At 45.8% G+C, this 20610-nt stretch overlaps 12 non-coding genes across 12 annotated transcripts; 1 reads left to right on the forward strand and 11 right to left on the reverse strand.

The window, feature by feature from the left end:
* The first annotated feature begins 5496 nt into the window (after positions 1 to 5496).
* On the forward strand, positions 5497 to 5569 carry trnaa-agc (transfer RNA alanine (anticodon AGC)). The gene has a single exon. It is a non-coding gene; the product is annotated as a tRNA-Ala (tRNA).
* Positions 5570 to 9880: 4311 nt separating this feature from the next.
* Positions 9881 to 9952, reverse strand: trnap-agg (transfer RNA proline (anticodon AGG)). The gene has a single exon. It is a non-coding gene; the product is annotated as a tRNA-Pro (tRNA).
* Positions 9953 to 10287: 335 nt separating this feature from the next.
* Positions 10288 to 10359, reverse strand: trnap-agg (transfer RNA proline (anticodon AGG)). Its single transcript has one exon. It is a non-coding gene; the product is annotated as a tRNA-Pro (tRNA).
* A 314-nt stretch (positions 10360 to 10673) lies between these two features.
* trnap-agg (transfer RNA proline (anticodon AGG)) lies at positions 10674 to 10745 on the reverse strand. The gene has a single exon. It is a non-coding gene; the product is annotated as a tRNA-Pro (tRNA).
* A 2629-nt stretch (positions 10746 to 13374) lies between these two features.
* trnap-agg (transfer RNA proline (anticodon AGG)) lies at positions 13375 to 13446 on the reverse strand. The gene has a single exon. It is a non-coding gene; the product is annotated as a tRNA-Pro (tRNA).
* Positions 13447 to 13780: 334 nt separating this feature from the next.
* Positions 13781 to 13853, reverse strand: trnal-aag (transfer RNA leucine (anticodon AAG)). The gene has a single exon. It is a non-coding gene; the product is annotated as a tRNA-Leu (tRNA).
* Positions 13854 to 14135: 282 nt separating this feature from the next.
* Positions 14136 to 14207, reverse strand: trnar-acg (transfer RNA arginine (anticodon ACG)). The gene has a single exon. It is a non-coding gene; the product is annotated as a tRNA-Arg (tRNA).
* Positions 14208 to 15590: 1383 nt separating this feature from the next.
* Positions 15591 to 15662, reverse strand: trnap-agg (transfer RNA proline (anticodon AGG)). Its single transcript has one exon. It is a non-coding gene; the product is annotated as a tRNA-Pro (tRNA).
* A 334-nt stretch (positions 15663 to 15996) lies between these two features.
* Positions 15997 to 16069, reverse strand: trnal-aag (transfer RNA leucine (anticodon AAG)). The gene has a single exon. It is a non-coding gene; the product is annotated as a tRNA-Leu (tRNA).
* A 1384-nt stretch (positions 16070 to 17453) lies between these two features.
* On the reverse strand, positions 17454 to 17525 carry trnap-cgg (transfer RNA proline (anticodon CGG)). The gene has a single exon. It is a non-coding gene; the product is annotated as a tRNA-Pro (tRNA).
* Positions 17526 to 18846: 1321 nt separating this feature from the next.
* Positions 18847 to 18918, reverse strand: trnap-agg (transfer RNA proline (anticodon AGG)). The gene has a single exon. It is a non-coding gene; the product is annotated as a tRNA-Pro (tRNA).
* A 334-nt stretch (positions 18919 to 19252) lies between these two features.
* On the reverse strand, positions 19253 to 19325 carry trnal-aag (transfer RNA leucine (anticodon AAG)). Its single transcript has one exon. It is a non-coding gene; the product is annotated as a tRNA-Leu (tRNA).
* Positions 19326 to 20610: the final 1285 nt, after the last annotated feature.

The raw sequence follows: 20610 nt of genomic DNA on the forward strand, positions 1-20610 counted from the left end.
ATTTTCCCTCGCGGAGGTAAAAGGCAAAATTATTTAAGTAACGTGCAATTTATGCCCAGTTAAAAAGAGTCCCTCTGCGTCAGTGACAAGTAATACTAATCTATAGAAGCACCTCGTCACGTGCCGCCACAAAATTAGTGGCTAAGAACGCAGGTGATAACGATATTTAAAGTACTAAATCATCTATTGTGCTTTATAGTTACACTATAGTAATGATAAAATTTATAATAATATGTTGAATTTGATAGTTGTCTCTCACGTTGTCCCACAACAACATTAATATAGTGTAGACTAGTGTACAATGTTTTATATTTATTTTACAGTTATATTAAATTATATATTTTTTTAAGTAACGCAATAGTTACTTTGCCTGGTAATTAGTTACTTTTATAATGATGTAACTCAGTTACTAACTCAGTTACTATTTGTGAGAAGTAACTAGTAACTGTAACTAATTACTTTTTTTAAGGTATGTGCCCAACACTGGTTGTTTGTCTAAGAGGACCAAACGCCCATGTACACCGTTTCAAGAATGACAAATGCCAGTTTAAAGAATACGCGAGTAAATCGGCTAAATATGCGCGAGTCATTGCTATGATTGACAGTAATAACCGGACCAAACAAATGACAAGCTGATGTCAAAAAAAGAGCTTAAATGATTCAGACTAATTTCACAGTAACAAAACTACAGCAGTAGCAAGTTTGTGTTGGTTAAATATAGGCTAGCTTTTACAGTTCAAGATAAAACTTAATAGATGTAGTTATTAAATTTTATAAAATATTTCAAATTCATATTGATTCATATTAAGTGCATTATTTAATTATTATACCATCAATATTTAATGTATTTGTAGTGAACTATATATTAGTATTTAAATAATTCATCTTTATTGGCTGTTTGTGTGTACTACAATTTATTATACTAGTAATTTTATAATAAATCGAAAAGCAAGACGTCTTGAAAAATATATAGGGATTTTAAAAGTCAGCTTCACAATAAATAATCCTCTGCTGCCATCTATTGGTTAAATGGGTAATTCCATAAATAGACGTTGTTTTCCGTGAAGTAATTTTTTTTTCCGATGCCGTTTTTAGGAATGAAAAGTGAGTCCCTGAAGTACATTTTATTTCACAGCTGTAGAGTTAGAAAATAAAAAAGGCTTTAAAATATTGCAAGATTTTAAAAATGCGTTCATGACTATATGAAGGCAAGTTAGTGATTATCAAGAATACGATTAAGATGTCCTTGAAGAGAAGTATCGCTAGCTAGTTAACGTTAGCTTAAACACGTTATGATAGTGTTTAGCTGTCAGCATTTAAATGTACAACTATGCCGATACAGAGAGTACGGGATTACCAGGCTCCGCATTTAAATTATATGTTGTTAAATAATAAGAAACTGAATGTTCACGCCATTAACATTGTTTATAATGTTGCAATTATAAATTTTCTCAGTTTCTGATAAGAACGAGGCAGTAGATGAGTCTCAATAGTGTCCACCTTATATATAGCACATAGAAAACGAGCTGGCTTATCGTTATGCGGAAGTTCTAAAGAACGGTCCGTGCATAAGGTCAATTACATGCACATGGTCAGTTATGCAAATTAGGCGATGACGTCCTTTAGCGCCTTCTAGCTACTTTTAGGACAGCCAATAGCTACTTTCCTTACTGAGGAGTTGGCAACACTGATGCCATGTGCTCAGCTCATATCAGTGTGGCAGCGACACACAGAGGCTGTATCCGAAATCGCCCCCTATACCCTCAAATAGTGCACTATTTGAGGGGACAGCCATTTTAAGTGGTGTTCGAAACAATAGTGGACGTTCTCGAGTGCACTCATTCAATCCCACAATGCACCGCAAAAACGAGTGTACAACCGATGTAAGCTCAACAGCTAGAGATAACCCATAATGCACTGCGAGAGTAGCGCGCTGACTGAATTCCCGCGTCTCTCCAGACGATGGCGCCCGCATCTGATTCATCCATCAGGGCTGCGCTGAACTCACCTGCTGCCTTTTATAGCACACCTGAGTGCTGCGTTTTCAAATTAGCACATGTGTGCTTCCACACCTTGTGGATGTGTTTATCCAATTTGTTCATTAGTGTGGTCATTGGCAATCCGGGGCTTTGTAATGACAAGGAAGTAACCTCACAATCCTTATCTGTGTGTAAGGTGTCAAAATGTGTGTAGAGTTTTACAAATCACTGTGTGTAATGTTTTGCAAAAAGAGTGAAGCAGACATTTGGTGTAATGGTGTGCAAATCTGTGGCGGTGTTTTGCTCCTTGGAGTAGAATTTTGCAAATTGTGTGGAAATTTTTATTTTAGAGTGTAAACAATCGTAAAATACTGTAATTTGCTATAGTGTGTCAGTATGAAATATCAGTTTACATTTCCAAGCGTTCATTTTGCCATTCATTTTATTAATCAGTGACACAATAAGTTTGAAAACAAACAGCGCTTCACACAGAGGTCTAATCTCATCATTTAAATCCAGAAGAACTGTGGCAACATCTCCAAGATGCTTAAAGAAACCTACCAGCAAAGCAGTACTGTTAAAAGTTTTAAGCACTTGTGTACAAATTCGGTAAAATGAGAATGTTGATAAAAATATCATAAATGTTTTCTTTATCAATTAACTTCTTTTAACTAAATTAAATCAACATTTGGTGTGACCATCATCTTGTGTTTAAAGCAGCTTTTGCACTTGGTGCACTTGCGGATATTTTTTCAGGTTTGCAGGAGCAGGTCTCTTGAAGCCTCTTGGAGACGTTGCCACAGTTCTTCTAGATTTAATCTGTCTCAGTTAGTTCTGTTTCAGAATGTCATTCTGTGCAGAACGGATGATGATAAGATCAGATCTCTGTTTGGAGCACTGGCTGTTGTCAAACAAAAATCTTACTGGATTATTACATTTAATGGCAAAATTAATGTTTAGAAATATAAAATAAATTACCCATTGAAACACTACCGCACAAGATAGACATGACTGAATTAAAATCATTTTTAGCTGGTAAAAATACTAGTGTTCTAATAATTTTGGACACCAGTGTATTTGGAGACAATGGGAGTCAGTAGAATATTTTGGATTGAAATAAAATTATGTGGATGAAATAGAAATGCATTTTCAGTTAAATTTCACCTCGGAGCTCTGAATAACTGGTAAAGAAAAAATCAATAATCTAAATTTACATCTAAAAATAATAAAATTGTTAATCTTGACAATTGTGTAGATGTATTGGTTTTGTATTTATTCAGTTTTAAAAGACTAGTTCAATTCTGACACAAATATTTCCTACTGATAATTTACTCACCCCTGTGTCATTCAAGATGCTTGTATCTGTCTCTTTTTCTGTCAAAAAGGTTTTTGAGGAAAACATTCCAGGATTTTTCTCCATGTTTCGATGGGAGCCAACAGGTTGAAGGTCCAAATTTAATTGTCAATGCAGCTTCAAAGGGCTCTACATCATCCCACCCAAGGAATAAGGGTCACTGGGAACTTGTAAAGCCCTTTGAAAGCTGTATTGACATTTTGGAACCTTTATCCTTGACCTTAATCCCACTGAAGTCCACTATATGGAGAAAAATCCTGAAATCTACTCCTCAAAAACTTTACTTTCTTTTCGACTTAAAGAAAGAAATATATGAACATCTTGGATTACATGGGGGAGAGTGAATGATCAGGAAATAAGACCCTTGCAGATCCCACTTAAAACCCATCTGGGTATCCACGGCTGGCCCCCATGTGGATCCCGGGTTTAAACCCCTACAGACTGGTGGGCCCCAAATGGGTCTGACATGTATTGCCCGGTTAAGACCCACATAAGACCCTTACAGATCCCACTTAAAACCCATCTGGGCATCCACGGCTGGCCCCCATGTGGATCCCGGGTGCAAGCCCACTTTAAACCCCTACAGACTGGTGGGCCCCAAATGGGTCTGACATGTATTGCCCGGTTAAGACCCACATAAGACCCTTACAGATCCTACTTAAAACCCACCTGGGCATCCACCGCGTGCCCCCATGTGGATCCAGGGTGCAAACCCACTTTAAACCCCTTTGGGCAGGTGGGGCCCAAATGGGTTTGGCATGAATTGCCCAATTAAGACCCATGCAGTACCCTTACAGGTCCCACTTTTAGTAAGTCTGGGCTTCCACGGCTGGCCCCAATGTGAATCCCGGGTGCAAGCCCATAATGGGGCCCACATTTGCCGCCCATGAAGCCCTCATCTGGGCCCCACATGTCATTACTGGCTGGGTAGAAGTAGGGATCTATTGCTGTCTTTGTCAGGGTCAGGGTCTGTTGTGATCTAAGTTAACAAAATAACAAGCGATCACCAGGAGATTGCTGGCTGTCTTCTCTGCACAAGTTTCTGTAGGGTAATGGTTTTGATGTTCACCTCATGCGCGAAAGGTCACCAGTTCGAAACTGTGCTAAAACAGCTATTGGCTTTTTCCTAAATTTCTTAAGTAGGGATCTGTTGCTTTCTTCGTTAACACTACAAAGGCCTTCTGCCAAGTGGAGCTAAAAGAACAGTGGATTTTCATCAAGTTTCTGTAGTGTAGTGGTCATCACGTTCGCCTAACACGCGAAAAGGTCCTTGGTTCGAAACCGAGCAGAAACAATGTTTCTCTTTTGTGGGAAAACATGAACTGATTGCGATGTCAGAGGAGGGATTTAGTTATCTATTCGCTCTTCAGCAAGCGATCACGGGGAGATTGCTGGCTGTCGTCTCTGCACAAGTTGCTGTAGCGTAATGGTTTTGAGGTTCACCTCATGCGCGAAAGGTCACCAGTTCGAAACTGTGCTAAAACAGCTATTGGCTTTTTCCTAAATTTCTTAAGTAGGGATCTGTTGCTTTCTTCGTTAACGCTACAAAGGCCTTCTGCCAAGCAGAGTTAAAAGAACAGTGGATTTTCATCAAGTTTCTGTAGTGTAGTGGTCATCACGTTCCCCTAACACGCGAAAGGTCCTCGGTTCGAAACCGAGCAGAAACAATGTTTCTCTTTTGTGGGAAAACATGAACTGATTGTGACGTCAGAGGATGGATTTAGTTATCTATTCGCTCTTCAGCAAGTGATCACGTGGAGATTGCTGGCTGTCGTCTCTGAGCAGGTTTCCATAGTGTAGTGGTTATCACGTTCGCCTCACATGCGAAAGGTCCCCAGTTCGAAACTGGGTGAAAATAGTAGATGTCTTTCTCCAGAATTGCTAGAAGTAGGTATCTATTGCTTTTTTTGTCAGGGTCTGTTGCGATCTACGTTAACAAAATAACAAGCGATCACCAGGAGATTGCTGGCTGTCTTCTCTGCACAAGTTTTTGCAGCGTATTGGTTTTGACGTTCACCTCATGCGCGAAAGGTCACCAGTTCGAAACTGTGCTAAAACAGCTATTGGCTTTTTCCTAAATTACTTAAGTAGGGATTTGTTGCTTTCTTCGTTAACGCTACAAAGGCCTTCTGCCAAGTGGAGTTAAAAGAACAGAGACATTGCGTTTATGTAGTGTAGTGGTCATCACGTTCGCCTAGCACGCGAAAAGTCCTCGGTTCGAATCCGAGCAAAAACGATGTCTCTCTTTTGTGGGAAAACATGAACTGATTGCGACGTCAGATGAGGGATATAGTTATCTATTCGCTCTTCAGCAAGCAATCACGGGGAGATTGCTGGCTGTCGTCTCTGAGCTGGTTTCAGTAGTGTAGTGTTTATCACGTTCGCCTCACACGCGAAAAGTCCCCAGTTCGAAACTGGGTGGAAACAGCAGATGGCTTTTTCCAGAATTAGTAGAAGTAGGTATCTTTTGCTTTCTTTGTCAGGGTCAGGGTCTGTTGTGACCTACGTTAACAAAATAACAAGCCATCACGGGGAGATTGCTGGCTGTCATTTCTTAGCAGGATTCCATAGTGTAGTGGTTATCACGTTTGCCTTATACGCGCAAGGTCCCCAGTTTGAAACTGGGTGGAATAACAAGCAATCACCACGAGATTGCTGGCTGTCCTCTCCGCACAAGTTTCTGTAGCGTAATGGTTTTGACGTTCACCCCATGCGCGAAAGGTCACCAGTTCGAAACTGTGCTAAAACAGCTATTGGCTTTTTCCTTTTTTTAAAAAAAGACAATTTTGGCACTTACCGGATCAACATTAAAACTCAAGTAAAACAGGCTTTAACGACTGAGTCAGGCCCGTCCGGCATTTGAACCCAGGACCTCTCGCACCCGAAGGGAGAATAATACCCCTAAACCAACGAGCCATTCAACCAAACTCTTCACTGTGCTCCTGGTAAAGAAAGCAGGATGCACAGATACACCTTAAAAGAGCACGTTTGAAGTTGCAGACGGGCTCGTTCTGGATTTGAAGCCGGGCCCTCTCACAACTAAAGCGAGAATCATACACCTAGACCAACAAGACTCCTAGGGTATATGTGTGAGGCGACACATATGGCTGCAAAAAAAAAAAAAAAACTCTTATCTGCCACAGCTACACTAGCTTGGGCTTCCCTTCCAATCGAGTGTTGACCAAAGCTTATCAGGGTTAGGGACTTGAGGCTCGATCCCAACCCAGATGGTTGCAGTGCAGCGCCGCCCAACTATGGCAATGGTCGGATCGACTTATACAACTCCAGAAACCCGGGACCTCTCGTACCCGCTGTGCGTTGGTTTTCATTTATACTTGTGCATCATTGTCCGCGTCGACGTGCAGTACACATGCGAACCGCTACTCTGCAGTGTCCACGGGCATGATGCTTGTGTAAACCGGAGTACCACGGCAGAGGCCGAAGAAAAGGCCGTAGCTACGGCGACTGTTCGACCCAGAAGTATAAATCAGACTTTACACTCTCCCAAATGAGCTATATTGACAATGCCACGTCTGGCCAGTGACCAGCGCTGTAAATGACATTGACACTGAAAAACCACAAGTAGGAAGATTTCAGTCCTACCTAATGATGCCTTGCAACTGAGCCAAAGCAAGCAGGATAGACAGCTACTCCTCCAAAAAGGGGTTTTCAAAGCTGCAGACAGGCTCGTCCAGGATTTGAACCCAAGAACTGTCGCACCTGAAGCAAAAATCACGACCTTAGACCAACGAGCCACACAAAGCTACTTGCTCCCTTGGTTGCCAAATGCAAAAAGACTATGCACATGGCTGCTAAGACACTCATTTTTGCCATGCCTCCACCAGCTCGGGCTAACTTCCCAATCGACTGCTGACCCCAAAAATGTCACGCGAAAGATGTGAAGCAAGGTTCAACTGTAGACGGTTGCAATCTGAGCGATTTCTGTGACCATATCTCCTTTCAGTGCAAACTCTCAAACCCATCAAGCTAAGCAGCCAACCAAGCTCAAATTGCAGATGAGGAACTGAGAAAAAGGGTGCGACTTAGACGTCAAAAGAAAGCCGGATCAATGGATGCAACTTTAAAAATGAAGGCTGAATGCGGGTTCGTCCAGGATTTGAACCCGGGACTTTTCGCACTCTAAGCGAGAATCAGAACTCTCCCGGTGCTCAGCGTAGAAGGACACCCGGCCACATGCTTTACTGCACCCCTGGTAAAAAAAAGTCCATTTTGGCACTTACAGGCTCAACATTAAAACTCAAGTAAAACAGGTTTTAACGACTAAGTCAGGCTCGTCCGGGATTTGAACCCGGGACCTCTCGCAGCCAAAATGTTAATCATACCCCTAGACAAACGAGCCTATCAATGGTGTCCAGTCGTGAAGAAGGCACATACGGCTGCAAAAAAACTCCCACATCCTTTCTGCTGGGTCTCCACCAGATTGGACAGCCCTTACAATCGAATGTTGACCAAAACTTGTCAGGACGTGAGCCTCAAATCAACCCCAGACAGAAAACAGACCTCAAAGGCCACGGCGGGCTCGTCCGGGATTCGAACCTGTGACCTCTCGCACCCTAAGCAAGAATCATACCCCTAGACCAACAAGCCAACTACCTACACAATTCATTGCACTCCTGGAAAAGAAACTCTCCCGGTGCTCAGCGTTCAAGGACACCCGGCCACATGCTTTACTGCACCCCTGGAAAAAAAAGTCTATTTTGGCACTTACAGGATAGACATTAAAACTCAAGTAAAACAGGCTTTAACGACTGAGTCGGGCTCGTCCGTTATTTGAACCCGGGACCTCTCGCACCCGAAGCGAGAATCATACCCCTAGACCAACGAGCCATTCAACCAAACTCTTCACTGTGCTCCCGGTAAAGAAAGCAGGATGCACAGATACACATTAAAAGAGCACTTTTGAAGTTGCAGACAGGCTCGTTCGGGATTTGAAGCAGGGACCTCTCGCAACTTAAGCGAGAATCATACCCCAGACCAACAAGCCATTCAACCAAACTCTTCACTGTGTTCCCGGTAAAGAAAGCAGGATGCACAGATACACATTAAAAGAGCACTTTTGAAGTTGCAGACTGGCTCGTTCGGGATTTGAAGGCGGGCCCTCTCGCAACTTAAGCGAGAATCATACCCCTAGACCAACGAGCCAACTACCTACACAATTCATTGTACCCGGCCACATGCTTTACTGCACCCCTGGTAAAAAAGGTCCATTTTGGCACTTACAGGATAAACATTAAAACTCAAGTAAAACAGGCTTTAACGACTGAGTCGGGCTCGTCCGTTATTTGAACCCGGGACCTCTCGCACCCGAAGCGAGAATCATACCCCTAGACCAACGAGCCATTCAACCAAACTCTTCACTGTGCTCCCGGTAAAGAAAGCAGGATGCACAGATACACATTAAAAGAGCACTTTTGAAGTTGCAGACAGGCTCGTTCGGGATTTGAAGCCAGGACCTCTCGCAACTTAAGCGAGAATCATACCCCTAGACCAACAAGACTCCTAAGGGTATGACGTCGTGAAGACGACAGATATGGCTGCAAAAAAAAAAAACTCTTATCTGCCACAGCTACACCAGCTTGGGCTTCCCTTCCAATCGAGTGTTGACCAAAGCTTATCAGGGTAAGGGACTTGAGGCTCGATCCCAACCCAGATGGTTGCAGTGCAGCGCCGCCCAACTATGGCAATGGTCGGATCGACTTATACAACTCTAGAAACCCGGGACCTCTCGTATCCGCTGTGCGTTGGTTTTCAATTATACTTCTGCATCATTGTCCGCGTCGACGTGCAGTACACATGCGAACCGCTAGTCTGCAGTGTCCACGGGCATGATGCTTGTGTAAACCGGAGTACCACGGCAGAGGCCGAAGAAAAGGCCGTAGCTACGGCGACTGTTCGACCCAGAAGTATAAATCAGACTTTACACTCTCCCAAATGAGCTATATTGACAATGCCACGTCTGGCCAGTGACCAGCGCTGTAAATGACATTGACACTGAAAAAACCACAAGTAGGAAGATTTCAGTCCTACCTAATGATGGCTTGCAACTGAGCCAAAGCAAGCAGGATAGACAGCTACTCCTCCAAAAAGGTGTTTTCAAAGCTTCAGACAGGCTCGTCCAGGATTTGAACCCAAGAACTGTCGCACCTGAAGCAAGAATCACAACCCTAGACCAACGAGCCACACAAATCTGCTTGCTCCCTTGGTTGCCAAATGCAAAAAGACTATGCACATGGCTGCTAAGACACTCATTTTTGCCATGCCTCCACCAGCTCGGGCTAACTTCCCAATCGACTGTTGACCCCAAAAATGTCACGCGAAAGATGTGAAGCAAGGTTCAACTGTAGACGGTTGCCATCTGAGCGATTTCTGTGACCATACCTCCTTTCAGTGCAAACTCTCAAACCCATCAAGCTAAGCAGCCAACCAAGTTTAAATTGCAGATGAGGAACTGAGAAAAAGGGTGCGACTTAGACGTCAAAAGAAAGCCGGATCAATGGATGCAACTTTAAAAATCAAGGCTGAATGCGGGCTCGTCCGGGATTTGAACCCGGGACCTCTCGCACCCTAAGCGAGAATCATACCCCTAGACCAACGAGCCTCTTTCCTGTTGGAACCCTCTGCGCTCCTCGTAAAGGAAGCAGGATGCACGCTACAAATTAATAAGAGCACTTTTAAAGCTGCAGACGGACTCATCCTGGATTTTAAACCCAAGACCTCTCGCACCCAAAATGTTAATCATACCCTTAGACAAACGAGCCTATCAATGGTGTCCAGTCGTGAAGAAGGCACATACGGCTGCAAAAAACTCCCACATCCTTTCTGCTGGGTCTCCACCAGATTGGACAGCCCTTACAATCGAATGTTGACCAAAAGTTGTCAGGACGTGAGCCTCGAATCAACCCCAGACTGAAAACAGGCCTCAAAGGCCACGGCGGGCTCGTCCGGGATTTGAACCCGGGACCTCTCGCACCCTAAGCGAGAATCATACCCCTAGACCAACGAGCCAAGCGAGAATCATACCCCTAGACCAACGAGCCAACTACCTACACAATTCATTGTACCCGGCCACATGCTTTACTGCACCCCTGGTAAAAAAAGTCCATTTTGGCACTTACAGGATAGACATTAAAACTCAAGTAAAACAGGCTTTAACGACTGAGTCGGGCTCGTTCGGGATTTGAAGCCGGGACCTCTCGCAACTTAAGCGAGAATCATACCCCAGACCAGCGAGGCATTCAACCAAACTCTTCACTGTGCTCCCGGTAAAGAAAGCAGGATGTACAGATACACATTAAAAGAGCACTTTTGAAGTTGCTGACAGGCTCGTCCGGGATTTGAATCCGGGACCTCTCGCACCCTAAGCGAGAATCATACCCCTAGACCAACGAGCCAACTACCTACACAATTCATTGTACCCGGTGACATGCTTTGCTGCACCCCTGGTAAGAAAAGTCCATTTTGGCACTTACAGGATAGACATTAAAACTCAAGTAAAACAGGCTTTAACGACTGAGTCGGGCTCGTCCGTTATTTGAACCCGGGACCTCTCGCACCCGAAGCGAGAATCATACCCCTAGACCAACGAGCCATTCAACCAAACTCTTCACTGTGCTCCCGGTAAAGAAAGCAGGATTCACAGATACACATTAAAAGAGCACTTTTGAAGTTGCAGACAGGCTCGTTCGGGATTTGAAGCCGGGACCTCTCGCAACTTAAGCGAGAATCATACCCCAGACCAACGAGGCATTCAACCAAACTCTTCACTGTGTTCCCGGTAAAGAAAGCAGGATGCACAGATACACATTAAAAGAGCACTTTTGAAGTTGCAGACTGGCTCGTTCGGGATTTGAAGGTGGGCCCTCTCGCAACTTAAGCGAGAATCATACCCCTAGACCAACAAGACTCCTAGGGGTGTGACGTCGTGAAGACGACAGATATGGCTGCAAAAAAAAAAACTCTTATCTGCCACAGCTACACCAGCTTGGGCTTCCCTTCCAATCGAGTGTTGACCAAAGCTTATCAGGGTAAGGGACTTGAGGCTCGATCCCAACCCAGATGGTTGCAGTGCAGCGCCGCCCAACTATGGCAATGGTCGGATCGACTTATACAACTCCAGAAACCCGGGACCTCTCGTACCCGCTGTGCGTTGGTTTTCATTTATACTTCTGCATCATTGTCCGCGTCGACGTGCAGTACACATGCGAACCGCTAGTCTGCAGTGTCCACGGTAGTGATGCGCGGATGGCGGTTATATCCGCGGGCGCTGCGGATAATCCGCGGGTCGGGTGGGTCGGGTAATAAAAAAATGCATTCTGATTATTTGCGGGTGGGTCGCGGGTGGATGAGATAAATCAATAATGATGCAAATATTAACTACATTTTCCAAAACTTGAACGTGTTTTAAATACGTCTTTCATCAGGCAGGCGATTTCATTTGTGTGCGTGTGTGTGTGTGTTTGCCTGTTCTAAGTTTTTGGTGACAGAAACGGTGACATTCCATATAAAGTTTGAAAGGAGTTATGCCTGTGCTTATGTTATTGAGCATGGTAATGCAGTGGTGTAGTGCATTGGTCACTTTGCGTTTACCCACGTCTCTGATGCGCATCATTCAGTGTCCTGCATTAGCCAAAATCATGAGAGTCCAACAAAAAATGAATGGCTAATTCAGTCGCATGTTAATAAATTGAAATATTTTCCTTAAAAACACCCAGTAAAGACAGTGATGTGGTCAGGACCGTGGCGCCGGCTTCTTTTGAAATATATTTGACGATTGTGCCTGATGCGTCCAGATGCTGCCTGTTCATTCATACGCGAGAGCATGTCAGGCTAGGCGCGCAGTGGTATAATAATTATTATTGATTACTTATTTGATTCAGTAGATTGTAATGAAAACAATACCTTAAAAATGAAAAGAATCAGATTTTTACGATCAGACCTTTCTTAAACTGGTGAACCCCTGTAAACTTCAGTCCAAGCATGCATTCAAATAATAAGTTCAGAGCGGCTCTAATACAGAGAAAACCCGGCCGAATTCGCCAGAGATTACGGAGAGTCGCATCTAGATGTTCAGTTAAAATCATGAGTGATAAACGTATATTAGTGTGCAGCGATTTGCAGATCAGCTGAATCAATCTGCTGTTAACATGAACCATCAATTTATCATATCATCATGCAAAACTAAGAATTACAATACGTGTAATATGACGATCGGGTGCGGGTCGGGTGCGGTTATCTAAATCAGAGAAAAATATAGGTGCGGGTGGGTGGCGGGCGGATAATTTATTTGAAGCTGCGGATTCGGGTGACGATTGAGCCCATCCGCGCATCTCTAGTCCACGGGCATGATGCTTGTGTAAACCGGAGTACCACGGCAGAGGCCGAAGAAAAGGCCGTAGCTACGGCGCCTGTTCGACCCAGAAGTATAAATCAGACTTTACACTCTCCCAAATGAGCTATATTGACAATGCCACGTCTGGCCAGTGACCAGCGCTGTAAATGACATTGACACTGAAAAAACCACAATGATGATGCCTTGCAACTGAGCCAAAGCAAGCAGGATAGAAAGCTACTCCTCCAAAAAGGTGTTTTCAAAGCTTCAGACAGGCTCATCCAGGATTTGAACCCAAGAACTGTCGCACCTGAAGCAAGAATCACAACCCTAGACCAACGAGCCACACAAATCTGCTTGCTCCCTTGGTTGCCAAATGCAAAAAGACTATGCACATGGCTGCTAAGACACTCATTTTTGCCATGCCTCCACCAGCTCGGGCTAACTTCCCAATCGACTGTTGACCCCAAAAATGTCACGCGAAAGATGTGAAGCAAGGTTCAACTGTAGACGGTTGCCATCTGAGCGATTTCTGTGACCATACCTCCTTTCAGTGCAAACTCTCAAACCCATCAAGCTAAGCAGCCAACCAAGTTTAAATTGCAGATGAGGAACTGAGAAAAAGGGTGCGACTTAGACGTCAAAAGAAAGCCGGATCAATGGATGCAACTTTAAAAATGAAGGCTGAATGCGGGCTCGTCCGGGATTTGAACCCGGGACCTCTCGCACCCTAAGCGAGAATCATACCCCTAGACCAACGAGCCTCTTTCCTGTTGGAACCCTCTGCGCTCCTCGTAAAGGAAGCAGGATGCACGCTACAAATTAATAAGAGCACTTTCAAAGCTGCAGACGGACTCATCCTGGATTTTAAACCCAAGACCTCTCGCACCCAAAATGTTAATCATACCCTTAGACAAATGAGCCTATCAATGGTGTCCAGTCGTGAAGAAGGCACATACGGCTGCAAAAAACTCCCACATCCTTTCTGCTGGGTCTCCACCAGATTGGACAGCCCTTACAATCGAATGTTGACCAAAAGATGTCAGGACGTGAGCCTCGAATCAACCCCAGACTGAAAACAGGCCTCAAAGGCCACGGCGGCCTCGTCCGGGATTTGAACCCGGGACCTCTCGCACCTTAAGCGAGAATCATACCCCTAGACCAACGAGCCAACTACCGACACAATTCATTGTACCCGGCCACATGCTTTACTGCACCCCTGGTAAAAAAGGTCCATTTTGGCACTTACAGGATAGACATTAAAACTCAAGTAAAACAGGCTTTAACGACTGAGTCGGGCTCGTTCGGGATTTGAAGCCGGGACCTCTCGCAACTTAAGCGAGAATCATACCCCAGACCAGCGAGGCATTCAACCAAACTCTTCACTGTGCTCCCGGTAAAGAAAGCAGGATGTACAGATACACATTAAAAGAGCACTTTTGAAGTTGCTGACAGGCTCGTCCGGGATTTGAATCCGGGACCTCTCGCACCGTAAACGAGAATCATACCCCTAGACCAACGAGCCAACTACCTACACAATTCATTGTACCCGGCCACATGCTTTACTGCACCCCTGGTAAAAAAGGTCCATTTTGGCACTTACAGGATAAACATTCAAACTCAAGTAAAACAGGCTTTAACGACTGAGTCGGGCTCGTCCGTTATTTGAACCCGGGACCTCTCGCACCCGAAGCGAGAATCATACCCCTAGACCAACGAGCCATTCAACCAAACTCTTCACTGTGCTCCCGGTAAAGAAAGCAGGATGCACAGATACACATTAAAAGAGCACTTTTGAAGTTGCAGACAGGCTCGTTCGGGATTTGAAGCCGGGACCTCTCGCAACTTAAGCGAGAATCATACCCCTAGACCAACAAGACTCCTAGGGGTATGACGTCGTGAAGACGACAGATATGGCTGCAAAAAAAAAAACTCTTATCTGCCACAGCTACACCAGCTTGGGCTTCCCTTCCAATCGAGTGTTGACCAAAGCTTATCAGGGTAAGGGACTTGAGGCTCGATCCCAACCCAGATGGTTGCAGTGCAGCGCCGCCCAACTATGGCAATGGTCGGATCGACTTATACAACTCCAGAAACCCGGGACCTCTCGTACCCGCTGTGCGTTGGTTTTCAATTATACTTCTGCATCATTGTCCGCGTCAACGTGCAGTACACATGCGAACCGCTAGTCTGCAGTGTCCACGGGCATGATGCTTGTGTAAACCGGAGTACCACGGCAGAGGCCGAAGAAAAGGCCGTAGCTACGGCGACTGTTCGACCCAGAAGTATAAATCAGACTTTACACTCTCCCAAATGAGCTATATTGACAATGCCACGTCTGGCCAGTGACCAGCGCTGTAAATGACATTGACACTGAAAAAACCACAAGTAGGAAGATTTCAGTCCTACCTAATGATGGCTTGCAACTGAGCCAAAGCAAGCAGGATAGACAGCTACTCCTCCAAAAAGGTGTTTTCAAAGCTTCAGACAGGCTCGTCCAGGATTTGAACCCAAGAACTGTCGCACCTGAAGCAAGAATCACAACCCTAGACCAACGAGCCACACAAATCTGCTTGCTCCCTTGGTTGCCAAATGCAAAAAGACTATGCACATGGCTGCTAAGACACTCATTTTTGCCATGCCTCCACCAGCTCGGGCTAACTTCCCAATCGACTGTTGACCCCAAAAATGTCACGCGAAAGATGTGAAGCAAGGTTCAACTGTAGACGGTTGCCATCTGAGCGATTTCTGTGACCATACCTCCTTTCAGTGCAAACTCTCAAACCCATCAAGCTAAGCAGCCAACCAAGTTTAAATTGCAGATGAGGAACTGAGAAAAAGGGTGCGACTTAGACGTCAAAAGAAAGCCGGATCAATGGATGCAACTTTAAAAATGAAGGCTTAATGCGGGCTCGTCCGGGATTTGAACCCGTGACCTCTCGCACCCTAAGCGAGAATCATACCCCTAGACCAACGAGCCACTTTCCTGTTGGAACCCTCTGCGCTCCTCGTAAAGGAAGCAGGATGCACGCTACAAATTAATAAGAGCACTTTCAAAGCTGCAGACGGACTCATCCTGGATTTTAAACCCAAGACCTCTCGCACCCAAAATGTTAATCATACCCTTAGACAAATGAGCCTATCAATGGTGTCCAGTCGTGAAGAAGGCACATACGGCTGCAAAAAACTCCCACATCCTTTCTGCTGGGTCTCCACCAGATTGGACAGCCCTTACAATCGAATGTTGACCAAAAGTTGTCAGGACGTGAGCCTCGAATCAACCCCAGACTGAAAACAGGCCTCAAAGGCCACGGCGGCCTCGTCCGGGATTTGAACCCGGGACCTCTCGCACCTTAAGCGAGAATCATAACCCTAGACCAACGAGCCAACTACCTACCTAATTCATTGTACCCGGCCACATGCTTTACTGCACCCCTGGTAAAAAAGGTCCATTTTGGCACTTACAGGATAAACATTCAAACTCAAGTAAAACAGGCTTTAACGACTGAGTCGGGCTCGTCCGTTATTTGAACCCGGGACCTCTCGCACCCGAAGCGAGAATCATACCCCTAGACCAACGAGCCATTCAACCAAACTCTTCACTGTGCTCCCGGTAAAGAAAGCAGGATGCACAGATACACATTAAAAGAGCACTTTTGAAGTTGCAGACAGGCTCGTTTGGGATTTGAAGCCGGGACCTCTCGCAACTTAAGCGAGAATCATACCCCTAGACCAACAAGACTCCTAGGGGTATGACGTCGTGAAGACGACAGATATGGCTGCAAAAAAAAACAACTCTTATCTGCCACAGCTACACCAGCTTGGGCTTCCCTTCCAATCGAGTGTTGACCAAAGCTTATCAGGGTAAGGGACTTGAGGCTCGATCCCAACCCAGATGGTTGCAGTGCAGCGCCGCCCAACTATGGCAATGGTCGGATCGACTTATACAACTCCAGAAACCCGGGACCTCTCGTACCCGCTGTGCGTTGGTTTTCAATTATACTTCTGCATCATTGTCCGCGTCGACGTGCAGTACACATGCGAACCGCTAGTCTGCAGTGTCCACGGGCATGATGCTTGTGTAAACCGGAGTACCACGGCAGAGGCCGAAGAAAAGGCCGTAGCTACGGCGACTGTTCGACCCAGAAGTATAAATCAGACTTTACACTCTCCCAAATGAGCTATATTGACAATGCCACGTCTGGCCAGTGACCAGCGCTGTAAATGACATTGACACTGAAAAAACCACAAGTAGGAAGATTTCAGTCCTACCTAATGATGGCTTGCAACTGAGCCAAAGCAAGCAGGATAGACAGCTACTCCTCCAAAAAGGTGTTTTCAAAGCTTCAGACAGGCTCGTCCAGGATTTGAACCCAAGAACTGTCGCACCTGAAGCAAGAATCACAACCCTAGACCAACGAGCCACACAAATCTGCTTGCTCCCTTGGTTGCCAAATGCAAAAAGACTATGCACATGGCTGCTAAGACACTCATTTTTGCCATGCCTCCACCAGCTCGGGCTAACTTCCCAATCGACTGTTGACCCCAAAAATGTCACGCGAAAGATGTGAAGCAAGGTTCAACTGTAGACGGTTGCCATCTGAGCGATTTCTGTGACCATACCTCCTTTCAGTGCAAACTCTCAAACCCATCAAGCTAAGCAGCCACCCAAGTTTAAATTGCAGATGAGGAACTGAGAAAAAGGGTGCGACTTAGACGTCAAAAGAAAGCCGGATCAATGGATGCAACTTTAAAAATGAAGGCTGAATGCGGGCTCGTCCGGGATTTGAACCCGGGACCTCTCGCACCCGAAGCGAGAATCATACCCCTAGACCAACGAGCCATTCAACCAAACTCTTCACTGTGCTCCCGGTAAAGAAAGCAGGATTCACAGATACACATTAAAAGAGCACTTTTGAAGTTGCAGACAGGCTCGTTCGGGATTTGAAGCCGGGACCTCTCGCAACTTAAGCGAGAATCATACCCCAGACCAACGAGGCATTCAACCAAACTCTTCACTGTGTTCCCGGTAAAGAAAGCAGGATGCACAGATACACATTAAAAGAGCACTTTTGAAGTTGCAGACTGGCTCGTTCGGGATTTGAAGGTGGGCCCTCTCGCAACTTAAGCGAGAATCATACCCCTAGATCAACAAGACTCCTAGGGGTGTGACGTCGTGAAGACGACAGATATGGCTGCAAAAAAAAAAACTCTTATCTGCCACAGCTACACCAGCTTGGGCTTCCCTTCCAATCGAGTGTTGACCAAAGCTTATCAGGGTAAGGGACTTGAGGCTCGATCCCAACCCAGATGGTTGCAGTGCAGCGCCGCCCAACTATGGCAATGGTCGGATCGACTTATACAACTCCAGAAACCCGGGACCTCTCGTACCCGCTGTGCGTTGGTTTTCATTTATACTTCTGCATCATTGTCCGCGTCGACGTGCAGTACACATGCGAACCGCTAGTCTGCAGTGTCCACGGGCATGATGCTTGTGTAAACCGGAGTACCACGGCAGAGGCCGAAGAAAAGGCCGTAGCTACGGCGCCTGTTCGACCCAGAAGTATAAATCAGACTTTACACTCTCCCAAATGAGCTATATTGACAATGCCACGTCTGGCCAGTGACCAGCGCTGTAAATGACATTGACACTGAAAAAACCACAATGATGATGCCTTGCAACTGAGCCAAAGCAAGCAGGATAGAAAGCTACTCCTCCAAAAAGGTGTTTTCAAAGCTTCAGACAGGCTCATCCAGGATTTGAACCCAAGAACTGTCGCACCTGAAGCAAGAATCACAACCCTAGACCAACGAGCCACACAAATCTGCTTGCTCCCTTGGTTGCCAAATGCAAAAAGACTATGCACATGGCTGCTAAGACACTCATTTTTGCCATGCCTCCACCAGCTCGGGCTAACTTCCCAATCGACTGTTGACCCCAAAAATGTCACGCGAAAGATGTGAAGCAAGGTTCAACTGTAGACGGTTGCCATCTGAGCGATTTCTGTGACCATACCTCCTTTCAGTGCAAACTCTCAAACCCATCAAGCTAAGCAGCCAACCAAGTTTAAATTGCAGATGAGGAACTGAGAAAAAGGGTGCGACTTAGACGTCAAAAGAAAGCCGGATCAATGGATGCAACTTTAAAAATGAAGGCTGAATGCGGGCTCGTCCGGGATTTGAACCCGGGACCTCTCGCACCCTAAGCGAGAATCATACCCCTAGACCAACGAGCCTCTTTCCTGTTGGAACCCTCTGCGCTCCTCGTAAAGGAAGCAGGATGCACGCTACAAATTAATAAGAGCACTTTCAAAGCTGCAGACGGACTCATCCTGGATTTTAAACCCAAGACCTCTCGCACCCAAAATGTTAATCATACCCTTAGACAAATGAGCCTATCAATGGTGTCCAGTCGTGAAGAAGGCACATACGGCTGCAAAAAACTCCCACATCCTTTCTGCTGGGTCTCCACCAGATTGGACAGCCCTTACAATCGAATGTTGACCAAAAGATGTCAGGACGTGAGCCTCGAATCAACCCCAGACTGAAAACAGGCCTCAAAGGCCACGGCGGCCTCGTCCGGGATTTGAACCCGGGACCTCTCGCACCTTAAGCGAGAATCATACCCCTAGACCAACGAGCCAACTACCGACACAATTCATTGTACCCGGCCACATGCTTTACTGCACCCCTGGTAAAAAAGGTCCATTTTGGCACTTACAGGATAAACATTAAAACTCAAGTAAAACAGGCTTTAACGACTGAGTCGGGCTCGTCCGTTATTTGAACCCGGGACCTCTCGCACCCGAAGCGAGAATCATACCCCTAGACCAACGAGCCATTCAACCAAACTCTTCACTGTGCTCCCGGTAAAGAAAGCAGGATGCACAGATACACATTAAAAGAGCACTTTTGAAGTTGCAGACAGGCTCGTTCGGGATTTGAAGCCGGGACCTCTCGCAACTTAAGCGAGAATCATACCCCTAGACCAACAAGACTCCTAGGGGTATGACGTCGTGAAGACGACAGATATGGCTGCAAAAAAAAACAACTCTTATCTGCCACAGCTACACCAGCTTGGGCTTCCCTTCCAATCGAGTGTTGACCAAAGCTTATCAGGGTAAGGGACTTGAGGCTCGATCCCAACCCAGATGGTTGCAGTGCAGCGCCGCCCAACTATGGCAATGGTCGGATCGACTTATACAACTCCAGAAACCCGGGACCTCTCGTACCCGCTGTGCGTTGGTTTTCAATTATACTTCTGCATCATTGTCCGCGTCGACGTGCAGTACACATGCGAACCGCTAGTCTGCAGTGTCCACGGGCATGATGCTTGTGTAAACCGGAGTACCACGGCAGAGGCCGAAGAAAAGGCCGTAGCTACGGCGACTGTTCGACCCAGAAGTATAAATCAGACTTTACACTCTCCCAAATGAGCTATATTGACAATGCCACGTCTGGCCAGTGACCAGCGCTGTAAATGACATTGACACTGAAAAAACCACAAGTAGGAAGATTTCAGTCCTACCTAATGATGGCTTGCAACTGAGCCAAAGCAAGCAGGATAGACAGCTACTCCTCCAAAAAGGTGTTTTCAAAGCTTCAGACAGGCTCGTCCAGGATTTGAACCCAAGAACTGTCGCACCTGAAGCAAGAATCACAACCCTAGACCAACGAGCCACACAAATCTGCTTGCTCCCTTGGTTGCCAAATGCAAAAAGACTATGCACATGGCTGCTAAGACACTCATTTTTGCCATGCCTCCACCAGCTCGGGCTAACTTCCCAATCGACTGTTGACCCCAAAAATGTCACGCGAAAGATGTGAAGCAAGGTTCAACTGTAGACGGTTGCCATCTGAGCGATTTCTGTGACCATACCTCCTTTCAGTGCAAACTCTCAAACCCATCAAGCTAAGCAGCCAACCAA

This window comes from Garra rufa, chromosome 2 (genome assembly GCF_049309525.1).
Source record: "Garra rufa chromosome 2, GarRuf1.0, whole genome shotgun sequence".
In the NCBI taxonomy this organism is placed as follows: domain Eukaryota; kingdom Metazoa; phylum Chordata; class Actinopteri; order Cypriniformes; family Cyprinidae; genus Garra; species Garra rufa.